This window comes from Pseudophryne corroboree, chromosome 1 (genome assembly GCF_028390025.1).
Source record: "Pseudophryne corroboree isolate aPseCor3 chromosome 1, aPseCor3.hap2, whole genome shotgun sequence".
NCBI classification, from domain to species: Eukaryota; Metazoa; Chordata; class Amphibia; order Anura; family Myobatrachidae; genus Pseudophryne; species Pseudophryne corroboree.
In genome coordinates this window covers 879,093,549-879,119,907 of record NC_086444.1, presented here as the reverse complement: position 1 = coordinate 879,119,907, position 26,359 = coordinate 879,093,549, and the positions used below count along the sequence as shown (strand labels likewise).

Here is a 26,359-nt window from a genome sequence, read left to right as displayed (position 1 = left end):
ATATATGCATATGAACAAAGTACACTAGGGTAAAGCACACCAAACAGTACAAACAATAGATCTAATATTTTATTTTTTGTTTTAAACTTGCAGCTCAGTTCAAACTGTGTGTAGTCTTGGGGCTTATATATGCACTTAAGCAGCGTGTGCCCTATACACTTACTATATACAGAGCACAGCCATTTGTAAGTCTGGATTCTGGAGAGTGGACACACCACGTCCAATACAGCAGAGTACAGCGCAGCATACAGCAGCGTGCCTGAGAGAGAAATGGCACAGAGTCCCACCCGTGGCTCCGTATATAGAATTCAAAACCCACGAGAATCCAATGCCGGCAGGATGACTTTTTGCTTTGAAGTTGAATCTGAGCCTTGTGGGAAAACCCAAGCTGTAGCTCAGAAAGTCTCAGATTCTGGAAGTTCGGAGAGGGTCGGATTCCAAGAAATCCGAACTGCTCATCTCTAATGTTCGTAGTCACAAACAATGCATGTTCCAAATGGCTCCTAACATAACCCCACACTCCCACCTGGGCACTAACTCATACTTGCCTACCTGACCCTCTCCATTAGGGAGAAAATGCTCTGTTCCTGAACTTTCCTGGTAATGTATGATTGCCATCACCTGTGGTGAGCTAGTTAATGGATAAGAAAGGTGTTTCACCACAGGTGATGGCAATCATACATTACCAGGGTCAGGTAGGCAAGTATGCACTAACTGCCATCAGGAACAAAGTCTCTGTGCACTGAACACATACAAAAAGGCAAATTATAGGTGCTGTTAATTAAGATAGCTTCTGGCTGACAACTGATTGAGGCAAAACCTGGACTCGACCCTTCAGTCCTGCTGCTGCTGCTACTCTGCTAAACCTGGGACAGCCTGATGTTTCTATATATATATATATTTATGAAAAAGACAAGGGGGGAGGGACAAGCGCCTAATAGTGCAGTAACTTCACAACAAATTAGGTTGTGTATGATGTCGTATCTATAGGTAATATGCGTACCAGAAGTATGATTTATAATGGGCACATCAAACGCTATAATAGCTGGTGTTTTTGCACCGCAATTGGTCCCCTGGTTAGATGTCAATATGGATGTTCTCCAAATCGTCAATTTGCAAATTCGTCGGTCTGTAAATAATCAGAGCGAGAGGCGCCTCTCATAGTGCAGAAATCACTTTATAAATATTGAAATTCATAGAAAACGATAGGTATTAAGCGTACCAGAATATAAATACCAAACAGCTTTTAAATATGGTCTTTTTTGTCAAGAGCGACTTTCCTTCATGTAGTTGGAGAGTATCAGACTTCGTGTATTGCCGTGTATAAATAAATATATCACAGGCTAAAAGATATATGGGTTTTAATTCATATGGTAAAAAGAAACATAAAAAATATTCTCAAGGAGAAAGAGAGTTCATAAAGCTTATCTGGAATAGTCCGAGATTTTCTCAGTGGTCCGGGGTATATCCACCGTATAAGTCTGTGTCAGGGGTGTTCAGAACAGTTCCTCAACGCGTTTCACCAGTAAAAGGCTTCCTCAGGAGTGTCTATATAAAACCCATATATCTTTTAGCCTGTGATATATTTATTTATACACGGCAATACACGAAGTCTGATACTCTCCAACTACATGAAGGAAAGTCGCTCTTGACAAAAAAGACCATATTTAAAAGCTGTTTGGTATTTATATTCTGGTACGCTTAATACCTATCGTTTTCTATGAATTTCAATATTTATAAAGTGATTTCTGCACTATGAGAGGCGCCTCTCGCTCTGATTATTTACAGACCGACGAATTTGCAAATTGACGATTTGGAGAACATCCATATTGACATCTAACCAGGGGACCAATTGCGGTGCAAAAACACCAGCTATTATAGCGTTTGATGTGCCCATTATAAATCATACTTCTGGTACGCATATTACCTATAGATACGACATCATACACAACCTAATTTGTTGTGAAGTTACTGCACTATTAGGCGCTTGTCCCTCCCCCCTTGTCTTTTTCCAGATTAATTTGTCACTAAACCTAGTGACACCTTGAAGGACTGAGCTGCCAACTACAGGAATACCCTGTGGAACCGAAGTGCAAGTTAATCTACCTTGGACTCTTTTTTGAATTCATTAATTGAGAAGGAAAGTAGCGCACCAACTAAATTCTATATATATATTTATATTTATATATATATATATATATATATATATATATATAAACACTGGTAAAGTGATAACTGGGAGATGTTTGTCCCAGGTTTCTGGACTATGTATGTTAAACCCCCAGGAAATCACTGTTTTCCTAAACAGACTTGATGAGTTGATGAGTTTGGGCTTTTAGTAAAAGCCGAATATGGATCCTGGGGGTGTGGCTATAAGATGGAAGGAGGGCTCCATCCACAAAGCCCATTTTGGGTCTTTAGGCTTTCAGCCTGAGAGGAGGCTAATTAGGGCCTGCACCTGTAGGAGGCTGATATAAGCTATGTCAGGGCTTGGCTCAGAGCTAACTACCTGGAAAAAGAGGCAGCAAGCTTGTTGTGAGAAACTCTGATTACTGACTGTAAGTACTGTACATATATCTATGTTTGTGGTAAGGGCGATCGTCCTACCACTCTTAGAGAGAGGATCTTTATGTTCAGTTAGTGCAAGACGGTCTAGGATTTATTTTTATGTTTTGTTTTATACTGCACAATAAAACTAGCCACGGCTAGATTGCACAAGAACCCTGGACTGGTGTGCTGTATTCCTAGCTGCTGTGTGTTTGGATGTGCCCATCTACCCCAGGAGAGGGCACCACTACCCTGATCTCCTAAATATATATATATATATATATATATATATATATATATATAAAGGGAGGGTAGGGGTACTAGCGACTAACAGTATCTACACCAAAAGGATATATATATATGAAGAATGATGCAATACGTATTTCTAAAAAAAGGGGGGGTATTTATTATAAAACAGACAATTTAATAACAATATTTGATAAAAAATGGGATGGAATAAAAAAGGTGGGTTTAATCAATTAAAACATAAATTCAGGCTGACTAGCACATAAAAACATATCTGGAACAATATCAAGGGGTCAGACGGACGAAACGCGTTGGGTGTACCTCAGTTGACCTTCCACTTTTAAGATAAGCACCTTTCTCTTATCTCAAATATACTTTTAGATATTTTTATTGTTCCAGATATGTTTTTATGTGCTAGTCAGCCTGAATTTATGTTTTAATTGATTAAACCCACCTTTTTTATTCCATCCCATTTTTTATCAAATATTGTTATTAAATTGTCTGTTTTATAATAAATACCCCCCCTTTTTTTAGAAATACGTATTGCATCATTCTTCATATATATATATTCTTTTGGTGTAGATACTGTTAGTCGCTAGTACACCTACCCTCCCTTTATATACTTTTAACTAACAGGCAGCTTATCACTGCCTTTTATTTGGGGTCAGCTGACGCCTTTTACCCTTAAAGGAGTGTCTACACCCCTGGTTATTTTTAAACCATATAGTCGGCCTACACACTTATACTTGTGGCGCCATACTCCCACCACTCCCTATATATTTATATATCTCCTATATAATAGCCCAGATCTGTGACTTTGTGCTTCATTTGCTAACGCTGGGCGGAGTCAAAACACTGGGCGGAGTTAGTCAAATGAGTCACAGATCTGTGCAAATCTATAGGAGACTGGGAGCAGAAGCAGATGGTATGGGCATGGCACAGGCAGGGGTGCATACCTCCCAACTTTCTTCAGGCAGGAGATACACACGCACAGCAAAAAGGGGGCATGGACAACGGGAAAGGGGGCGTGGTTTCGCGGGTGGACCCGCGATCGCGAGCCATGCCCCTGTTTTCGTCAGTGAGGGGGCATGCCCAGTGCTCTGTGAGCTGCTGGCATGCCCCCAGCGGCGGATTATGAGTCTGGGGGGCCCAGGGCACTTGAGACAGGAACCCTATCTCATTGCTGTGCCTGCTGTGGGTTTGGGGGCGTGACCTAATTGCGCCCTCGTGGCCACGCCCTCTTATGCAAATTCCTTTCTTTCTTTTTTATGGGATTTTGGCCCCTCAGCTAGGGGTAAATCCAGAGGTGGTGGTCGCTCCCCCTACACACCCGCACAGGCAGAAGAAAGCTGGGAGGCTGCTGCCTCCCTGCAACACCACAGACCTGCCAACACGCAGCAGCGTGTGCTGACTGTAACACAATGCTGCTGCTGTTACTGGCAGGACGGGGGAGATTCAGAGCTGGGACAGAGCTGCTCCAGCCAGGGGGGGGCCCCTAAAACTGTGGGGCCTGAGGTACGTACCCCCTGGGCCCCCCTTAATCCGTACCCCCTGATGCCCCCTCTCCCTCTGTCTCCACTAAATAGACGCTGTGTGCATGCTAAGCAGAACAGCGAGTACAGGAGCTTCCCAACTGCCCCCCCACCGCGGGACACTGCGGCCCGCGGGTGGGACAGTGGGACAGACCCCAAAAAATGGGACTGTCCCGCGAAAATCGGGACAGTTGGGAGGTATGGGGGGGTGTGAGGGGGTATGCCGTACAGACGGATGGGCACCGTCTCACTGTGTGCTTGACCCCCAACATCAGCATACTCAGCAGGGGCTTTCTGACGTGGAGGAGCGTCACTTTCTGACACACTCCGCGCTTCTTAGCTGCAGTTTTGTGGGGCACCTGCCGCTGTGCAGGTTCCGTACTGCCTCTGTTATCTCCAGCCCCAGCAACCCCACCGCTACCTGCAGTGCTGCCGCCTGCAGTGAGGTGCACCCAGCTCCTTCACACACTTTAGCCGGCGGGCAGCGCTGCAGAAGTCCGCGCTGCTTGCAGGCTTCGACCCCCTCCTCCCTCCAGCCGCAGCGTCTCCTGGGGTCTAACCAGTCACTCCCAGTCTCCCCTTACCACAATGCCCGGCAGCTGCGAGGTCCGCGCAGCGTGCATGCCATGACCCCCTCCTCCCTCCAGCCGCAGCATCTCCTGGGGGCTAACCAGTCACTCCCAGTCTCCCCTTACCACAGTGCCTGGCAGCCGCGCGAGGTCCGCGCCGCGTGCATGCTATGACCCCCTCCTCCCTCCAGCCGCAGCGTCTCCTGGGGGCTAACCAGTCACTCCCAGTCACCCCTTACCACAGTGCCCGGCAGCCGCGCGAGGTCCGCGGTGTGTGACTGAGGAGTGGGGGGGGATGTGGACGGGCAGAGGAAGCAGGACTCCAGCCTGAGAGAGTCAACCATGCCAAGTCTCCACCAGCAGCAGATCCAAACAGGTTGGAGTGGAACAGCAGCAGCCAGCAGCAGTGACTCCGGTAAGACACATCTGTCTGTCACCACTGTTTTGTCCCTAATACCAATCTCTCCCGTACTCTGTGTTCTGTCATGTCCCTGTCACCCTTATCCTGGCCCTGTCACCCTTATCCTGGCCCTGTCACCCTTATCCTGGCCCTGTCACCCTTATCCTGGCCCTGTCACCCCTATCCTGGCCCTGTCAACCAAATCCTGGTCCTGGCCCCCCTACCCTGGCCCTGTCACCCCTATCCTGTCCCTGTCATTTCTGTCCTGGCCCCGTTACCCCTGTCCTTGCTCTGTCACCCCTGTCCTGGCCCCGTCACCCCTGTCCTGGCCCCGTCACCCCTGTTCTGACCCTGTCACCCCTGTCCTGGCCCTGTTACTGCATACCCTCCAACTACCTTTTTGGCAGGTACAGTACCCGCAGCGCCTCCAGACCCCTCCCCAATGCACCACACCTCCGCACCTTCCCCTCCACCACATGCGACACTCCACCCCTTCCCCACACGCTGTGCCTCCAGACCCCCTACACCACCAGCGGCTCCCACTCCCCCACCCCTCCACCACCCACAGCACCTCTAGACCCCCTCCACCATCCACCCCCCATATATGTCTCCCCCCACACCTGCCCCCCTCCACCCACAGCATCTGCATACACCCTCCTCCATTTGCGGTCCCCCCTCACCCACCCACGGCACCTCCCCCTCCACCACCTGCAGCGCCTCCGGACCCCCTTCCCCGTCCGCCGCACCACCCGCACCTGCCTCTCCCCCACCGCGGTGCCTCCGGACCCCCTACCCCACCCCCGACACCCCCGCCCCTTCCCATCCCACAGCACCTCCGGAACCCTTCACCCATCCGCAACATCCCTGCACCTGCCCCTCCCCCGTGGCACCCCTGCCCCTCCCCCACCTGCAGTGCCTCCGGACCCCTCTCCCATCTACAGCCCCCACTCTTCTGTCTCTCACCCACCCGCAGCACCTCCCAACCCTTCCCCATCCGGGTTCCCCCCACATCTGCCCCCCCTCCACCTGCAGCATCTACAGACACCCTCCCCCATCCGCAGTCCCCCCCGCACCCGCTCATTCTGTACATCGTGCCCTGCAGGTGCTGTTCACGCCGTCGCAAGGGGCTGCAATATTTAACCACTAACAAAGGAATGCAGATAATACTCCATATAATACAAATATTAAACCCCATATAGGCATGCAAGGGTTAAAGGGGCGTAGACCCTTGCGACGGTGTGAAGAGCGCCCGTAGGGCGCGATGAAGCACCTAGTATATATATATATATATATATATATATCTATATCTCACCCAAATGAGAAAACTAATGATGAAAAGGCACTGCTTATCTGACATGGTAGTATTCGGTCAAATGATAAGCACAAGCATAATATGAAATAGAAGGCATAAATGTAACATAGCGTGTACCATATTATACCACTGTGAATTAAGGAATCAGGCTGAGTTGTATAAAACCTTTTTTGGGAACGTGCATGTCCCTATCTAATATTCGAAAGCCAGGGATAATAAAAGGTTTAAAAAATGTAATACAACAATGACATACAGATGGTAGAAAAACAAACGTACAAGATTAAAAACATTTTGAGCTTATCTGTCCAATAAGGGGGTGCAGGTGCATCAGCCCAACGCATTTCATCAGTATTCAGACTTCATCATGGGGTAAGGCAAGTATGTTGGGGGAGCCAAATTTATACCTACATGTTCAATTAAAGATGGATGCTACACATGGCTTTCTCATTGTGACACCACATCCTATGTGCATTGAGTAATTAGCCTAAAGTGCACCTATATTTAGTAATGCACTTTTTCCGAAAGGTGACATATACATTGTTAATAAAATGTTTAGAGGATCCAGAAATTAATAAAGTTAAAAAACGCAATCTTAACTATCTAGAAACATTGGAGATGGTGGTGGAACGCATATTGGAACGCATCGCCATCTTAGAAATCACTTGGTGCGCTCCACCATCCACCATGTTGGATATTGAAACTTCTGCTCAGCGGTCCGAGGGTTCCTACCATTTAAGAGCAGTGAAAAAAGATGCAAGGTGTGTACCAAGCTGCAGGGAGGATTAGTGTGGCATCTATAGTGATCAAAGGGGACACACATTCTTGTGACATACAGTGCGTTCTGCCATCCAGTCCGATGGTGGAATACACCGTGGAATGCACCACCGTTCTGGAAAATATACGTTATGGTAAGAACTTACTATTGATAACGGTATTTCTCCTAAGTCCACAGTATCCACAGGATAACATTGGGATATGATGAAGCGACAGCGGATTTGCACCAATCCATCAAAGCTTTTCGACCTCCCAGCATCCAACGGGCCCGTCCATATATCTCCGCCTCCTGGCTCAGGCAAATCAGTTGTATTCCAAAGCTCAAGGCAGGAGCATCATAGATAACCCTAATCAGGCAAGAAAAACACACATACACACCCTTCCGTACAAGAAGGAAGAGGTTAGTGAGTAAAAGGATCCTCAAATCAGGTGTGTCAAGGTGGGATCCCTGTGGATACTCTGTAGAGAGCAGGAGTGGGGCATCCATAGACATTTTCTGCAGGTCTGTGTACCAATGCCTTTTGGGCCAAGCCGGAGCTATTAGTATCACGGCACCCTTTCCTTGCTATATCTTTCTCCCCACCCTGGGTAATAGGATGATTGGAGGAAACACATAAACCAGATGAAAGTCCCATCTCACTGACAGGGCATCCACAAAGATCGCTCTGGGATCCTTTGTTCTTGACCCGTATGCGAGAACTTTGTTGTTCTGACGGGACACCATGAGATCTATCTCTGGCAACCCCAACTACTACCCTACTAGGGTCTGGAAGTCCTCCGGGTGTAGAGCCCATTCACTTGCCTGAATGGCGTGTCAACTGAGAAAATACGCTTCCCAGTTTAGTACTCCCGGAACGAACACTGCGGACAAGGCTGGATGATGAAGTTCTGCCCACTTTAGTATGTGACTTACCTCCTTCATCTCTTTTCGGCTGCGAGTTCCTCCCTGAAAGTTGAGGTACGCAATTGCCGTCGCATTCTCCGAGCGGATCTGAACTGGTTTTCCCCGAAGAATGTCCTTTGCCTGAATCAGTGCCATGTATATGGCCCGAAGTTCCAATATATTTATTGGCAGGCAACCTTCTTCCTTGGTCCATTTCCCCTGTAAACACAACCTTCCTGATACTGCTCCTGAGCCTGGAGACTGGCATCTGTTGTCAAAATTTCCCAATCTGATATCCAAAAGGGTCTCCCCTTGTCCAGATGGGATGTCTGTAGCCACCAGGCTAATGACCTTCTTACTTCTATCGTAAGAACCATAGTCTGCGTTTTTATCATCTGATGCAACCCATTCCAAGAATCAGATGCTACAGAGGCCTCAAGTGGAACTGTGCATATGTCACCATGTCAAATGTTTACACCATCAATCCTATCACACGCATTGCTGCGTTAAAGGATACCTTTTGACTGTGTAGCAAGTCCTGAATCCTTGGATATCTTGTTCAGAGGTAAAATTAATCTCTGAAGACTTGAATCCAGTACAGCCCCCAAGTGAGTTATCTGCTGTACATGGAACCAGAGACGATTTTGCCCAATTTATGAGCCACCCGTGCCTTTGCAGACACGTTATTGTCCGTTGCAGATGACATAGTAGCAATTCCTGCGACTGTGCCAGGATTAAAAGATCGTAGAGGTATGGAAAAATTCTTATCTCCTGCTGGTGGAGATAAGCTGCCATTACCACCATAATCTTGGTAAATACTCTGGGGGCTGTGGCTAACACAAAAGGTAGGGCCTGGAACTGAAAATGCTGTTGGAGGATAGCGAACCTGAGAAAGCACTGATGGGACAGTGCTAAAGGAACATGTAGGTAAGCATCCTGGTTATCCAGGGATACCATATAATCCATGGCCAAAATTATGAAACGTAAAGTCTCCATATGAAACCGCGGTACCCAAATGTACTTGTTCACTTTGAGATTGAGAATGGGCCGAAATTACCAATTTGGTTTCTGAACTAGAAACAGGTTGGAGTAAAAACACTGTCCTCATTGCGCAGGAGGAACTGAAATGACTACTCCTGACTGAAGCAATTTCTGAACTGCCTCTTGCAAAGTTCTGACCTTCGTCTCTACCCAAGATGGCTGGAACAAAAAACCTTCGAAGAGGGTGCTTCTTGAAGGTAAAAGCATAACCTAGAGATGCCGCTTCCTGCACCCAGGCATCTGTTGTAGACTGCTGCCAGATCTGTGCAAACTGAAGGTGGAGGCCCGAACCATCAGGCTGATGGCTTATTATCTGTTTTACCACCTGGTCCTCTAGTAGCGCAATGCTTTTTAGTCTTACCAGACTAGTTGTACTGGGACTACCTGCCATCACTTTTTCCTTTAGCTTTTCCTTGAGACCGTAAGGGCCAAAAAGCCGGAACTTTAGGTTTGAAATTGTATGTGGAAGGAAACTTTACCTTCTTAGAGCCTGCTTCTGACTCCAAAATATCTGTCAACTCTTTACCAAAAAGAATATCTCCAGAAAAAGGCAAAGATTCCAAAACCTTCTTAGATTCTGAATCAGCTTTCCACGTATGTAGCTAAACTGCTCTGCGAGCAGCGATTGTTGAAGCTGATGCCCTGGAGGCAATAGTACCCATATCCAATGCTGCTTCTTCCAAGAACATTGCAGCCTGTTTTATATGTGCTATATGGGATTTTTGCTCTCTAGATGCTATTGAAAAATCCCCTTTCAATGCATCAGCCCAGGCAGCCACTGCCTTTGCCATCCAAGCTGAAGCCATGGTTGGCCTTATGACTGCCCCAGACAGGGAAAAAATTGTTTTTAAAAAACCATCCACTCTCCTATCCGTGACATCATTTAATGATGTTGAAAGCAAATGTAATGTAGATTTTCGCACTAACTGACTCACATGCGTATCTACTTTAAGAGCCACCTCCCTTTTTTAACAATCCCCAGCTGGAAGAGCTAAAATTGGAATTCCATTTCTTAGGAATTCTAAACTTCTTATTGGGTGTAGCCCAAGCCTCTTCCATGATTTCCATCAGCTGATCTGACCCTGGAAACTCAGTTTTAACTGGGATGTTTAAACACAGGTGCCTTGGTTTTTAACACAGGCTTTGCTGAATCCTCTAAGGATAGAATGGCTTTCATTGCTTTAATTAACTCCGCTGTATCCACTGAGCTGAGACCTTCCTCCTCCTCCTCTTCGTATGCCGAAGCAGAGTTTATTGAGCTTTCATCTGCTGATGAATCCTCATCTGAAACGTGTAGCCTGTGAGGATGAAGATTTACTTACCACTGGCTTATCAGCCTGTTTCTTTTGAGAGGCTGCTGCTTGAAGTGATAAACTGCAGGTGGGAAGCTGCATGTAAGGGTTAATCGTGTAACCTATCCCTGGTACAGGAGTTGGAGGAATTATCCGTTCAACTATACTGGATAATGTCTGTGCAAACATAGCCAAAGGTGGATCAACCTGCACCTGAATCTGCCTTGTATTTTTCAAGAGACCCTGGTGAAAGCTAAAGCAATTTGCACACAAACCATCCTGAGAGGTTAACACAGCTTTGCAAGACAAACATGATATGAGTGTTGGTGTTGCTGTGAGTGTATCTTCCTCACCTTTGCCGCTCTTAGACATGATAAATAATCAACACTTCCACAGTGCACTACACAATTTGTGACTGTAATCACTTTAAGATTTTTAAAGTGACCTACAATACGACCCTACCCATGCACCAGCATTGAGGATCGGAATAGAAAAAACCTGATAGGATATATAGTAAAGTCAGCAATCACACTAACAGTCAGTCACATGTTATACATTAGTATAATAAGCAATATGAGCACATAGTCAACTACAACTACATTTCAAGTATGTAGGAGAACATATTACTGAATCATATTTAAACAGATCTACCGTATTCAGACGCATAGCAAAAGAACAACAGTAATAGTATACATACTCATATGCAATAGGCACTTATCTAACTATTCGTACTCAAAAAGGTAGATAGACTTAGTGCTGTATTACCCATACTCAGTAGAGTAGGATACAGGGAGACTCACCTCGCTTCCAGTTAGCGAACGCTGAGTGAATCCAGACGCTACTAGTGTACATTGCCGCTCCATGAACCTATAGTGAACACAGACACATGTCACACAGCCACCTATGCTGCGACTGGGTCCCCTTCATGTACAGCGTCTGAGATGGAAGCGGGAAACAGTTCATGGCGAGAGACTCGAAGGAAACTGGTCATGAACTGGGGGAGGGGCGACCAAGAGTGTCTGACTCCCCACTGCTGACATCAACCCTAGTGATTGCGACCTCATACAATTCCTAGAGCCTCTGATCCCTAAGGCCTAGCGCTGGTGCACCCAAGGTGGCAGCCGCGTCAGCGACTGTTTGGTAGTCTCCTCCCAAAAGCTGTGTTCGTTTTCCCCTTCTAAGCAGAACCGATGCCTTACCTTCTCCCCGTGCTCCATCCACAGCCTGGTCACGTCTGCTGGACCTGCTAGTATATCCGACACAGACGCCTGCCGAAACAGCACTGTACTCATGGGTAAGCGTTGTCGCGACCCGGCGGAGAGTTGTTGGAGCGACTCTTTCTAAGGTATATATAAGACGCTTTTTAGAAAGATCACTCAAGAAAAAATAGTAAGACTATAAAAATAAAATAAGAAAGCTTAGGGCTGTTAAAACCAGCAGCCCTCTGACCATGGTCCGGCTTCTGCCGAACCAAACAAAAAACTTGTCTGCCTGAGCCAGGAGGCGGGGATATATGGACGGGCCCGTTGCATGCTGGGAGGTCGAAAAGCTTTGACTGGTGCTAATCCGCTGTCGCTTCATCATATCCCAATGTTATCCTGTGGATAACTTGTGGACCCTGCCGGAGAAAACTTTTTTTTTTTCCTGCCGTGGTTGTATGGAATAGTACAACATTTTCTAGTGGTGAAGATGTGTACAATGGGGGTAATTCAGAGTTGATAGTAGCAGCAAATTTGTTAGCAGATGGGCAAAACCATGTGCACTGCAGGGGGGGGGCAGATATAATGTGCAGAGAGAGGTAGATTTAGGTAGGTTGTTTTGTTTCTGTGCAGGGTAAATACTGGGTGCTTTATGTTTACACTGCAATTTAGATTTCAGTTTGCACACACCCCACCGAAAACTAACTCTCTGCACATGTTATATCTGCCACCCCAACCCCCCACCCCCTGCAGTGCACATGGTTTTGCCCATCTGCTAACAAATTTGCTGCTACGATCAGGTCTGAATTAGGCCCACTATACAGTATATGGGTATGGTATGAGGATTTTCACATAAACAAACTAAGTCCAATGCAATTTTGACTGATGCTTTGTTCCCAGCTTTGTGAAGTTAATGGTGGCCATCTTTGAAAGTCCATTCACTGTCCAGTAGCCATTTTTCTGGAGGCCTCCTTTTTTTCTAAATGCAGACAGCCATTTTTATTCAGTCCAAGTGATATGCATAAGAACGGATAGGCTGTGAATAGAAATTTAGTACATTCGAGACAGTTCGTAGAATCTAATGGAAGTACTTATGTGGTCATAAATATAAAAATGTCTATATACATAAAAAGGTCCATATTACTAAGGGGTGATATATAAAAAGGTATCGATGTTCGGTGCTTTATCAATAGAACACGAATTGTCATATACTGTAGATTCTTTAATATTAGATATATCATAAAATAAGGTGTAAACTCAGAAATACCTAAGTGTAAGGGGAACTTAGGATCATAAAAAAGGTGCAATCTCAAAACTTTCATTAAAACCAAGGGGTGACATGGTTTGAAGTTCGTAGATCCACATTATTTCCCTTTTAGAGAGTTTGTTAAGTACTTCACCCCCTCTTCTCCTGGTTTTACTTATTCGATTGTTTAATGTCAGACCTTCATGGTTGGAGTTGTTTTTCCGTAAAAAGTGCTTTAATACTGCATGGTTCTCAACCTTGTTCTTTACATTGCGGACATGTTCTTGTATTCAGATTTTTAAGGTGTGTTTAGTTTTCCCCGCGTATTTTAGGCCACACGTACATTCCAATAGATAGATCACCAAAGATGAGTTACAGTTTACGAAGTCTTTTATTAGATATTCCTTTGAGCTATTGTGATTGAAAAATTATTTCCTGTTGGGGTGTACATATCTACATATATTGTCAGTGCCACACTTGAAGCTGCCTTTGCATTTTGGCATGTCATTATTAACTGTGGGTCCATCTTTTTTGAGAAGACTGGGTGATAAGATGTCCTTCAGGTTCCTAGTTTTTCTGAAGACTACCTTTGGTTAAGGGAAAAAGAGCTCTTTAAGAACAGGGTCCAGCAGTAAAAGGTCCCAGTGTTTATTGAAAGACTTTTTGATGATATTCTCCTGTCAGTTGTATGTGGTGATGAAAAGGGTGAACCGCTTGGTGTCACTTTGTTTTTTTTACCCTAAGGAGATCTGCTCTGAAATCTTCTAGTGTATACATCCAGTTGTTTGTCACAGTCTTCTTGGGTGCTGCAGTTACATTTGATACAGTAAAATTGCGAGTATGGGATGTTGGTTTCCCAGTTTTTTGCTTGACAGCTTTTAAAGAGCAGGTAGCTGTTGGTATCTACCTCTTTTATGTAGTTGCAAGTATTCATTTGTTGGTCATAGTCTGAAAGAGTTAGGTCCAGAAAGTAAATTTTGCCTTTTTACATGTGATGTGTGAACTTCAGGTTATAGTCATTGGTGGACTTGCCATCGAAAAGTCCATAAAACTCTCCTCGCTCCCTTCACATATCAGGATATCGTCAATATACCGTTTGTAGAGTATCAACTGTTTCATGTGGAGATTGTTGGAATAGCAAATACCATTCTTGTGGGATGTTGACAAATCAGGATCTCTATCCAGGAATCTTCTGCACGCCTCTATCACTTTTTCGTGTATGATGCAGGTACAGTATATAGGCTTTGAACATCTATGGTGACCCAAATATAGGATCCTTTCCATTCCATGTTTGACAAGATATCTTTCACACTGCCTGTATTTTTGAGATATGAAGGTAATTGTACAACATATTTGTGAAGAAAAATATCAATGTATTTGGACATGTGATTCGATACCTGCACTGATCGGTCTGCCTTGTGGGTTGAGTGATTTATGGATCTTCATTAAGAAATAGTAAATTGGTATCTCTGGGGTAGGTGTCCTCAAATACTGAAATTCATCCTTTTCAAATACGTTATGGTGGTCATAGTGTACCAGCCTCACCATTAATTCTTCAAAGAAGATGTTCGTGGGATCGTGTAGGGAGCTTCTTATAGGATGATTCGTCAGTGAGAAGGTCTTTTTTTTTTTTCATATGCTTCCTGGCCCAATATCACCAAACCTCTCTCTTTGTCCGTTTGCTTGATAACGATATCCCTGTTTTCTTGTAGATGTTTCAGAGCTTCTTTTTCAACATTCTTGAGGTCGGAGTGTTTCTGAATTTCGGTCTCTCCTTCACAGAGATCCTTTCTCACTAGTTCATAAAATACATTTATTTGATTTCCCTTTGATTCCAGGGAGTAAAACTTAGATTTTCTTTTTAGTCCTGATTTTGACTGATGGGCTGTGTGTTTCTCAGAATTTTTTCTTGTGAAATGTCTCCTCAGTGTTAGTGATCTGATAAATTTATTTAAATCAATAAGTTTCAAATTTGCTTAGTTGATTTGTTGGAGCAAATTTCAGCCCATTACTGAGCAGTGATATTTCTGCAGTGTTTAAAGGATGTTTTGATAGGTTAAAGATTCCCTTCTTCGTTGGATCTGTTATTGTAGATACTTTTTTTTTTTTTTTTTTCTGTCACTGCCCCTGGTGCTATGTGAGCCCCAACACATACCCCATTGATTTAGGAGCTGCCACTCACTTATACACGGAGGAGCATCATTTTTAGTCACATAAATGGATTATTTATTTTTCTAAATACATTCTGCACGAAGTGTGTCACCTGTGTGCCTCCACATCCACTGTTCTTTGTTTTATTTTTGGTTACTTCTGGAGGCAGCCAGTAGCTGCAACACACACCACAATGTACAAAAATAGAGGTCTAGAGAAAAGGTAGGTGCTGTTCAAAGTTCAAACCCAATAACACTCCCTCTCTGTCTACACTCCCACAGTACTGGTCACGCTTTCCACATTAGTCACAATGCCACAGTGCTGGTCACAACCCCTGTCATGGTGCACAATGGACCCTTCATAAATTTCAGCTCCAGGCCAATATGGACCTTAATCTGGCACTGCCTATACCCATTATGGGAGGCAGTCAATTTACCGGCTGTCGGGATCCTGGCTGTCAGGATACAGATGCCGGAATCCTGACACCTGGTGAAATACTGGCGGTCTGAATCCCACTTGGTGGGGGTCCACGGCACCACCCGAGGGGGTATATAAACCTGTGGCAACCAAAGGTCACCACCGTGCCCAAAGCGTGGTGAGCGCAGCTAGCTTGTGAGGGAACATGCTGAGCTCGCTGCGGGTATCCCTGCTGTCGGGATATCATACTGATCCCCCATTATAGATGCTGTACTTCACTGGTTTGGAGCCCAAATTTACTGTGACATCTGTTTGCACTTTACCTTACCACGACCATACTACCATTGTGTCACCACAGATTTGTTCCCTTCTTGGAGCAAATAGCAATTTCAATATTGGTTATGTTGGTTACTGTGTCTAAAAAAAAAAAAAAGTTGCTCATCTTCCGTTTAAACCCCTGATTTGTATCTGCAACATGCCACAGGTCAGACCTGTATGAGAAATATGGGCACAGTAACTGATATTTCAGTACACCGAGCCTATGTCGGCAAAGAACAAACCACATCTGCTCAGTTTTAGCCAAATCGTTTCACTTAAATTCAAACTTTGCCAACACTGGCATGTGATGCCACTGCGTTGTGTTCCTGTGTGTGTGCCTTGCATGTTGTAAGTACACTGTACTGCAAAATATTGCATGTGTAAAAGAAAAAAACACTATTAAACTTAACATATATCATATGATAGCAAAATTACTTTTCTTTTTTCTTTTGGATGCATAATAATAGCTTATCTCTAAGAAACTGAAACTGCTCCCATAAATGTTATTGCTATTTGTGTAGACTCAGTCTTTGCCAGATACGAGAGAGAGTGTTTTCCAAATTTTGCAGGTGTTCAAGCTCTGTTTCCTGTTATCTGCTTTCTCGGTAACACGGATTGGACAAACGCCATGAATTTAGAAACTGCAGGTGAGGATGGGCCACACAAATACAAGATATTTATGTTTGATCTTTAGTATGTTTTTTTATGGGAATTAACAGATAATTAGGTTTGTCATTGTTCTAATACCACATTTATATACCCAGTAAGTACACATGAGAAAATAAACAAATACACCATACATTTCTCACCAATATGATTACAATACAGTGGAATTAAAAGTATTATATGTTTATGGGTTTCTCTAAATAGTGAAACACTAGAGTTTCAATCTAAACAAAAATCAAGTATAATAAATACCACTTGCAACACATTTACTAATCCCTATGCTGCAATGCAGTATTGTTCAACTTCAGAGAAATACGTGCAACAGAAGTGACAGAAATAGCATTTCTTGACACTGCACTCATGACCGGCTATTATCAATAAACACCAGCATTTTACATGCCGCCATCGTTGCCTTTCTGGATGGTTGTCATGGAGAACCCCATAGTGTAAATTTCTTCCCCCGGGCTGTGTCTATCTCCACCGGTGTAATGGTCATTAGTTGGGAGTGTGCTGGACCATATTATTAGCTGATTGCCTGTTGTAAGTTTAAATTAGAGATGAGCGGGGCCGGTTTTCTGAGAACTGGATTGACCCAAAACTTCCTTATCCGGGCGGAGATCCGAGTCCGGCCAGGATTTCCTGCCAAAATCGGATCCCAAAACAAGGCAAAATGTCATCCTCTCGATGTTGGATTCTCTCGAGTGTTGGATTCTATAAAGGTCCATAAAGGGGTGCTGTGTTGTCCATCAAGGGGCTGGGGCTGCTTTGTTCTCCAGGGGTTCTATGTCCATGCTGTGTCCATCAATACAGGGGCTGCATTGTGCTCCAGGGATGCTCTGTCAATCTAGGTGTGCTCTGCCCCATTTAAAAAAAAAAACCTAAATATTTTATTTAAAATGTATAAAAAAATTTGTGGTATACCTCAGTGTACTATATTATATTTTTCTGTGAGACTGCCAGTCAGACCACAGTGTGTCATACACGTATTGTGACACTGTAGGTCATAGGTCTGCAAACTCAGTCCTTATTACCCCACACAGTGCATGTTTCGCAGGTAACCCAGCAGGTGCACATGTGTATTAATTACTCAGACACATTTTAAAAGGTCCGCAGGTGGAGTTAATTATTTCACTTGTGATTCTGTAAGGAGACCTGCAAAACATGCACTGTGTGGGGTAATGAGGACCAAGTATGCAGACCTATGCTGTAGGTAGTACACCAACTGTAGGTGGTTTGTCCTCAGAGGTGCTGTGTTGTACATAAAGGGCTGCTTTTTTGAAGTTAATAATACTGTAGGAACACAAATAGGACAACATTCTGTGATTTTAGCTGTTTTTATGATTTTTGTAAAACAAATACAGAACCAAAGCCAAAACCTGGACGGGCAGTTTTGGAAAAATTAAAAACGTCTCCAAAACATGAAGGAGATCCAAATCCAGATCCCAAACCCATAACGGGGGCCGGTGCACATCCCTAGTTTAAATAGCTGCTAGCTTGTTCGAACTGTGATCGTTCCGGCATTGCTAGTTGTGAAATTATGTTGCTGTCTCCTGTTTTTTGATACTGACTCTGTTTTCATTTTTATTTGATTTTATTACTCTCTCCTGTCCTGACCATGGCCTATTTTTCACTATGGCCCTCATTCCGAGTTGATCGCTCGCTAGCTGCTTTTAGCAGCAGTGCAAACGCTAAGCCGCCGCCCTCTGGGAGTGTATCTTAGCTTAGCAGAAGTGCGAACGAAAGGATCGCAGAACGGCGGCAACATTTTTTCAAGCAGTTTCTGAGTAGCTGCAGACTTACTCCTACCTTGCGATCATTTCAGTCTGTTTAGTTCCTGTTTTGACGTCACAAACACGCCCTGCGTTCGGCCAGCCACTCCCCCGTTGCCCCTGGCACGCCTGCGTTTTTCAGCACACTCCCTGAAAACGGTCAGTTACCTCCCAGAAACACCCCATTCCTGTCAATCACTCAGCGATCAGCAGTGCGACTGAAAAGCGTCGCTCGACCATGTGTGAAACCGCATCGTCTTTTGTGAAAGTACATCGCGCGTGCGCACTGCGCCCCATATGCATGCGCAGAAGTGCCGATTTTTAGCCTGATCACTGCGCTGCGAACAATGGCAGCTAGCGATCAACTCGGAATGAGGGCCTATGTATCTTGTCTGCCGCCAGCCCTGATTTTGGATTGTTTTAAACCTTATCACTACTTGCCCTAAAAAAATATAGTGCATTTCAAATTGCCTGTCTGTGGCCAGTACGTATTCTGGATAATTGCCTGTGGCTAACTCTGCCATTGGATAGTTACCTGTGCAGTCTACACGCTGTCCCAGTATGTTATAGCTGCTATCAAATCTGTTTCCTGCATGCACACATTAGTAAATTTGGCTAAATCCTCTGCCTGCTGCTGCCTGGTTGCTGTACAACCTAATTCATGTCTGGTGTGCTGGTTTATTGTACAGGCCTCATTGCAGATGGCAAGTTAGGATAGTTAACTGTATATTTTGTTTTAGATGTAATTCCTGTAATGTTATTTAAGCAGAACTACCAATCAGTTGAAAGGTCCTTTGGTTCCCTCCAATTATAGGAACTGCATATGGCATATAATGTGAACCATTTTCCCAGCCAGTGAGAAGCCCAACACGGTACACAGCATGTATGCAGTAGAGATGAGCGGGTTCGGTTCTTCGGGATCCGAACCTCCCCCCCCCGAACTTCACCCATTTTACACGGTTCCGAGGCAGACTCGGATCCTCACGCCTTGCTCGGTTAACCCGAGCGCACCCGAACGTCATCATCCCGCTGTCGGATTCTCGCGAGATTTGTATTCTATATAAGGAGCCGTGCGTCGCCGCCATTTTCACTCATGCATTGGAGATGATAGGGAGAGGATGTGCGCAGCGTTCTCTCAGTTGTGCTCAGTGTGCTGCAAATATCTGTGCTCAGTGTTCTGAAAATATCTACGTTCTCTGCCTGAAAAACGCTCCATATCTGTGCTCAGTGTGTTGCAAATATCTGTGCTCAGTGTGCTTTATTGTGGGGACTGGGGACCACCAGTATTATATAGTAGGAGGACAGTGCAGAGTTTTGCTGACCAGTGACCACCAGTATTATACGTTCTCTGCCTGAAAAACGTTCCATATCTGTGCTGCATTGTAGTATATAGTAGTGCAGAATTTTGCTGACCAGTGACCACCAGTATTATATCAGTATGGTACAGTAGTCCACTGCTCTACCTACCTCTGTGTCGTCAAGTATACTTTCCATCCATACCTGTGGTGCATTTTAGTTGTGCGCAGTATATATAGTATGAGGACAGTGCATAATTTTGCTGACCACCAGTATATAATATATAGCAGTACGGTACAGTAGGCCATTGCTATTGATATATTACTGGCATATAATTCCACACATTAAAAAATGGAGAACAAAAATGTGGAGGGTAAAATAGGGAAAGATCAAGATCCACTTCCACCTCGTGCTGAAGCTGCTGCCACTAGTCATGGCCGAGACGATGAAATGCCATCAACGTCGTATGCCAAGGCTGATGTCCAATGTCATAGTAGAGAGCATGTAAAATCCAAAAAACAAAAGTTCAGTAAAATGACCCAAAAATCAAAATTAAAAGCGTCTGATGAGAAGCGTAAACTTGCCAATATGCCATTTACGACACGGAATGGCAAGGAACGGCTGAGGCCCTGGCCTATGTTCATGGCTAGTGGTTCAGATTCACATGAGGATGGAAGCACTCATCCTCTCACTAGAAAACTGCAGTGCCACTCCCAGTAGGGCCATGTGTTTGTGTCGGCCACTTGGGTCGCTTAGCTTAGTCACACAGCTACCTCATTGCACCTCTTTTTTTTTTCTTTGCATCATGTGCTGTTTGGGGACTATTTTTTAAATCTGCCATCCTGTCTGACACTGCAGTGCCACTCCTAGATGGGCCAGGTGTTTGTGTCGGCCACTTGGGTCGCTTAGCTTAGTCATCCAATGACCTCGGTGCAAATTTTAGGAATATTGTGAGGTGTTCAGAATAGACTGGAAATTAATGGAAATTATGGTTATTGAGGTTAATAATACTATGGGATAAAAATGACTCCCAAATTCTATGATTTAAGCTGTTTTTGAGGGTTTTTTGTAAAAAAACACCCAAATCCAAAACACACCCGAATCCAACAAAAAATTTTCAGGGAGGTTTTGCCAAAACGCGTCCGAATCCAAAACACGGCCGCGGAACCAAATCCAAAACACAAAACCCGAAAAATGTCCGGTGCACATCACTAGTATGCAGTGTCCAGTTCTTAGCCAGATCGCCAACTTTACACCCAAAGTACAGTTCATAACACTTTTTTACAAGTGGTGTGAAATGTCACCTTTGGGATTTGAAGGTTACTTCACCACACGCATAGTAGAAATTGTCTGGATGATTTTGACACTTTTTTTGGAATTATTGAAGATATTCTAACAACTAATACAACAAATACTTGTGATAACAGGCTCCTCTATGGTGACAAACACCCAGGGGTCACAGAAAAATGTGCTGAGCCCTGATTAGAGGAGCCTAGCACACATGAACCTCTGACCCGACCAATGGTTTAGTAGTGGTATTCTGCTCATGTCAAGTCCTATTTGATAAGTAAGGGCCTAATTCATGTTTGTATGTGAATGTAATTGTGATTTTCTAGGCTAGAAAGCACTAATGTTAGCAAGTGATGCTGCCTTCCAGAAATGGAAAGCGATGCCCAGTGGAGCTATCGTAACCTCATTCACAACTGTGTACATATTCACAGCCTATACTCAAAATCAAGGAACATCAGATCTAAGTGTAGCCCTATGGGTACGCAGACTGCATATGACAGTAGCAAAACAGGCTCTATGTATTTGCATGTGCAGTTGACGGCAGATATATGCCCTGAAAATGACCACGACACTCCTGCATTTTTCCAACAACTCCCTGTACACTCCTCCAAATGTTCACTTACCGCTAATCACTTCTCCATGACATTCTTATTGCCAAAAATATCGCAGAGGCACCTGACATGGGTGTGGTATGCTTGACTGGTGGTCAGCATACAGACGCTGGGATCCCGGCAGCAGAATCCTGGCGGGGGGAGAGCGAGTGCAGCGAGCCCCTTGCGTGCTCACTGTGCTCACCACGCCATGGGTTCTATTCCCACTGTATGGGTGTCGTGGACACGCACGAGTGGGAATAGTCCCTGTTGGTCAGCATGCCGACCATCAGGATTGTGAGGCTTCGGGATGTAGGGCGAGGTTATGTGACCGCCGGTCACATGAATACATCACCCTGACATATGCGCACTGCAATCACAGCATATGCACAGTCTGCTGATAATCGCTCAATTGCCTGAACATCAGCCATTGTGTACAAACATGAATTAGGGTCTAAGTGCCTCTATATTGGGCTTATTCACAAATGCAACTTTCATTTTTCTGTTAAACACTACTAGAATGAATTCTTTGTTTATTTTTCTTCTTCATCTAGTCAGGGCTATATTATCCATAAGGATGACTAGACTAAAGCTTAGAGGCCCTGCAGGGACTAGGGGCACACCAGTTTTTCTGTTGTTGAGGCACTCTTACTTGCAACCTAGGGCTCCAATGTTTAAATGCACTTTGCATTCGCACTAGTGAATACTGAAAAATAAGAATTTACTTACCGATAATTCTATTTCTCGGAGTCCGTAGTGGATGCTGGGGTTCCTGAAAGGACCATGGGGAATAGCGGCTCCGCAGGAGACAGGGCACAAAAGTAAAGCTTTTACAGGTCAGGTGGTGTGTACTGGCTCCTCCCCCTATGACCCTCCTCCAGACTCCAGTTAGGTACTGTGCCCGGACGAGCGTACACAATAAGGGAGGATTTTGAATCCCGGGTAAGACTCATACCAGCCACACCAATCACACCGTACAACTTATGATCTAAACCCAGTTAACAGTATGATAACAGAGGAGCCTCTGAAAGATGGCTTCCTAAACAATAACCCGAATTAGTTAACAATAACTATGTACAAGTATTGCAGATAATCCGCACTTGGGATGGGCGCCCAGCATCCACTACGGACTCCGAGAAATAGAATTATCGGTAAGTAAATTCTTATTTTCTCTATCGTCCTAAGTGGATGCTGGGGTTCCTGAAAGGACCATGGGGATTATACCAAAGCTCCCAAACGGGCGGGAGAGTGCGGATGCCTCTGCAGCACCGAATGAGAGAACTCCAGGTCCTCCTTTGCCAGGGTATCAATTTTGTAAAAATTTACAAACGTGTTCTCCCCTGACCACGTAGCTGCTCGGCAGAGTTGTAATGCCGAGACCCCTCGGGCAGCCGCCCAAGATGAGCCCACCTTCCTTGCGGAATGGGCCTTAACAGATTTAGGCTGTGGCAGGCCTGCCACAGAATGTGCAAGTTGAATTTTGTTACAAATCCAACGAGCAATCGACTGCTTAGAAGCAGGTGCACCCAACTTGTTGGGTGCATACAGTATAAACAGCGAGTCAGATTTTCTGACTCCAGCCGTCCTTTAAATGTATATTTTTAAGGCTCTGACAACGTCCAACAACTTGGAGTCCTTCAAGTCGTCTGTAGCCGCAGGCACTACAATAGGCTGGTTCAGGTGAAACGCTGATACCACCTTAGGGAGAAAATGCGGACGCGTCCGCAGCTCTGCCCTATGTCGAATGGAAAATTAAATAAGGGCTTTTATAAAACAAAGCCGCCAGTTCAGATACTCTCCCGGCCGAAGCCAGGGCCAGTAACATAGTCACTTTCCATGTGAGATATTTCAAATCCACATTCTTTAGTGGTTCAAACCAATTGGATTTGAGGAAATCTAAAACTACATTTAGATCCCACGGTGCCACCTTAGGCACCACAGGAGGCTGTATATGCAGTACTCCTTTGATAAAATCTGGACCTCAGGGACTGAGGCCAATTCTTTTTGGAAGAATATTGATAGGGCCGAAATTTGAACCTTAATAGATCCCAATTTGAGACCCATAGACAATCCTGATTGCAGGAAATGTAGGAACAACGACCCAGTTGAAATTCCTCCATCGGAGCACTCCGCTGCTCGCACCACGCAACATATTTTCGCCAAATACGGCGATAATGCTTCGCTGTGACTTCCTTCCTTGCCTTTATCAAGGTAGGAATGACTTCTTCTGGAATGCCTTTTCCTTTTAGGATCTGGCATTCAAACGCCATGCCGTCAAACGCAGCCGCGGTAAGTCTTAAAAAAGACAAGGACCCTGCTGAAGCAGGTCCCTTCTCAGAAGTAGAGGCCACGGATCGTCCGTGACCATCTCTTGAAGTTCCGGGTACCAAGTCCTTCTTGGCCAATCCGGAGCCACTAGTCTTACTCCTCTTTGCCGTATAATTCTCAATACCTTTGGTATGAGAGGCAGAGGAGGAAACACATATACCGACTGGTACACCCAAGGTGTTACCAGCGCGTCCACAGCTATTGCCTGCGGATCTCTTGACCTGGCGCAATACCTGTCCAGTGTTTTGTTGAGGCGAGACGCCATCATGTCCACCATTGGTTTTACCCAACGGTTTAATAGCATGTGGAAAACTTCTGGATGAAGTCCCCACTCTCCCGGGTGAAAGTCGTGTCTGCTGAGGAAGTCTGCTTCCCAGTTGTCCACGCCCGGGATGAATACTGCTGACAGTGCTATCACGTGATTCTCCGCCCAGCGAAGGATCCTGGCAGCTTCTGCCATTGCCCTCCTGCTTCTTGTGCCGCCCTGTCTGTTTACATGGGCGACTGCCGTGATGTTGTCCGACTGGATCAACACCGGTCTTCCTTGAAGCAGAGGTTCCGCCTGGCTTAGAGCATTGTAGATTGCTCTTAGTTCCAGAATGCTTATGTGAAGAGACTTTTTCAGGCTCGACCACACTCCCTGGAAATTTCTTCCCTGTGTGACTGCTCCCCAGCCTCTCAGGCTGGCATCCGTGGTCACCAGGATCTAATCCTGCATGCCGAATCTGCGGCCCTCCAATAGATGAGCCTCCTGCAACCACCACAGAAGGGATACCCTTGTCCTCGGCGACAGGGTTATCCGCAGGTGCATCTGAAGATGCGACCCTGACCATTTGTCCAACAGATCCCTTTGCATGGAATCTGCCGAAAGGGATTGCTTCGTAAGAAGCTACCATTTTTTCCCAGGACTCTTGTGCATTGATGTACAGACACCTTTCCTGGTTTTAGGAGGTTCCTGACCAGGTCAGATAACTCCTTGGCTTTTTCTTCGGGAAGAAAAACCTTTTTCTGAACTGTGTCCAGAATCATCCCCAGGAACAGCAGACGAGTTGTCGGCATTAATTGGGATTTTGGAATATTCAGAATCCATCCGTGCTGCTTTAGCACCTCTTGAGATAGTGCTAAACCCATCTCTAGCTGTTCTCTGGACCTTGCCCTTATTAGGAGATCGTCCAAGTATGGGATAATTAATACGCCTTTTCTTCGAAGAAGAAATATTATCTCGGCCATTACCTTTGTAAAGACCCGAGGTGCCGTGGACAAACCAAACGGCAGCGTCTGAAACTGATAGTGACAGTTTTGTACAACGAACCTGAGGTACCCCTGTGTGAGGGGTAATTGGAACGTGGAGATACGCATCCTTGATGTCCAAGGATACCATAAAGTCCCCTTCTTCCAGGTTCGCTATCACTGCTCTGAGTGACTCCATCTTGAACTTGAACTTCTTTATGTACAGGTTCAAGGACTTCAGATTTAGAATAGGCCTTACCGAGCCATCCGGCTTCGGTACCACAAAAAGAGTGGAATAATACCCCTTCCCTTGTTGTAGAAGAGGTACCTTGACTATCACCTGCTGAGAATACAGCTTGTGAATGGCTTCCAAAACCGTCTCCCTTCCTGAGGGGGACGTTGGTAAAGCAGACTTCAGGAAACGGCGAGGTGGCTCTGTCTCTAATTTCAACCTGTACCCCTGAGATATTATCTGCAGGATCCAGGGATTTACCTGCGAGTGAGCCCACTGCGCGCTGTAATTCTTGAGACGACCGCCTACCGCCCCCGAGTCCGCTTGCGAAGCCCCAGCGTCATGCTGAGGCTTTTGTAGAAGCCGGGGAGGGCTTCTGTTCCTGGGAAGGAGCTGCCTGTTGCTGTCTCTTCCCTCGTCCTCTGCCTCGTGGCAGATATGAATAGCCCTTTGCTCTCTTATTTTTAAAGGAACGAAAGGGCTGCGGTTGAAAAGTCGGTGCCTTTTTCTGTTGGGGAGTGACTTGAGGTAGAAAGGTGGATTTCCCGGCCGTAGCCGTGGCCACCAAATCCGATAGACCGACCCCAAATAACTCCTCTACGCATCGCCTGTCCACTGTCGTGTCCATAAAGCTCTTCTGGCCGAAATGGACATAGCACTTACCCGTGATGCCAGTGTGCAGATATATCTCTGTGCATCACGCATATAAAGAAATGCATCCTTTATTTGTTCTAACGACAGTAAAATATTGTCCCTGTCCAGGGTATCAATATTTTCGATCAGGGACTCTGACCAAACTACCCCAGCACTGCACATCCAGGCAGTCGCAATAGTTGGTCGTAGTATAACACCTGCATGTGTGTATATACCTTTTTGGATATTTTCCATCCTCCTATCTGATGGATCTTTAAGTGCGGCCGTCTCAGGAGAGGGTAACGCCACTTGTTTTGATAAGCGTGTTAGCGCTTTGTCCACCCTAGGAGGTGTTTCCCAGCGCTCCCTAACCTCTGGCGGGAAAGGGTATAAAGCCA

General features: G+C 45.3%; 1 long non-coding RNA gene across 1 annotated transcript in view; it reads left to right on the top strand.

Moving 5' to 3' along the window:
* Window positions 1-2,510: 2,510 nt before the first annotated feature.
* Window positions 2,511-26,359, top strand: part of LOC134915129 (uncharacterized) — a 67,799-nt gene continuing 43,950 nt past the window's right edge. Inside the window, exons 1-2 of the long non-coding RNA XR_010177387.1 lie at window positions 2,511-2,558; window positions 16,497-16,574. This is a non-coding gene — a long non-coding RNA (uncharacterized LOC134915129). The remainder of the gene's footprint in view (window positions 2,559-16,496; window positions 16,575-26,359) is intronic.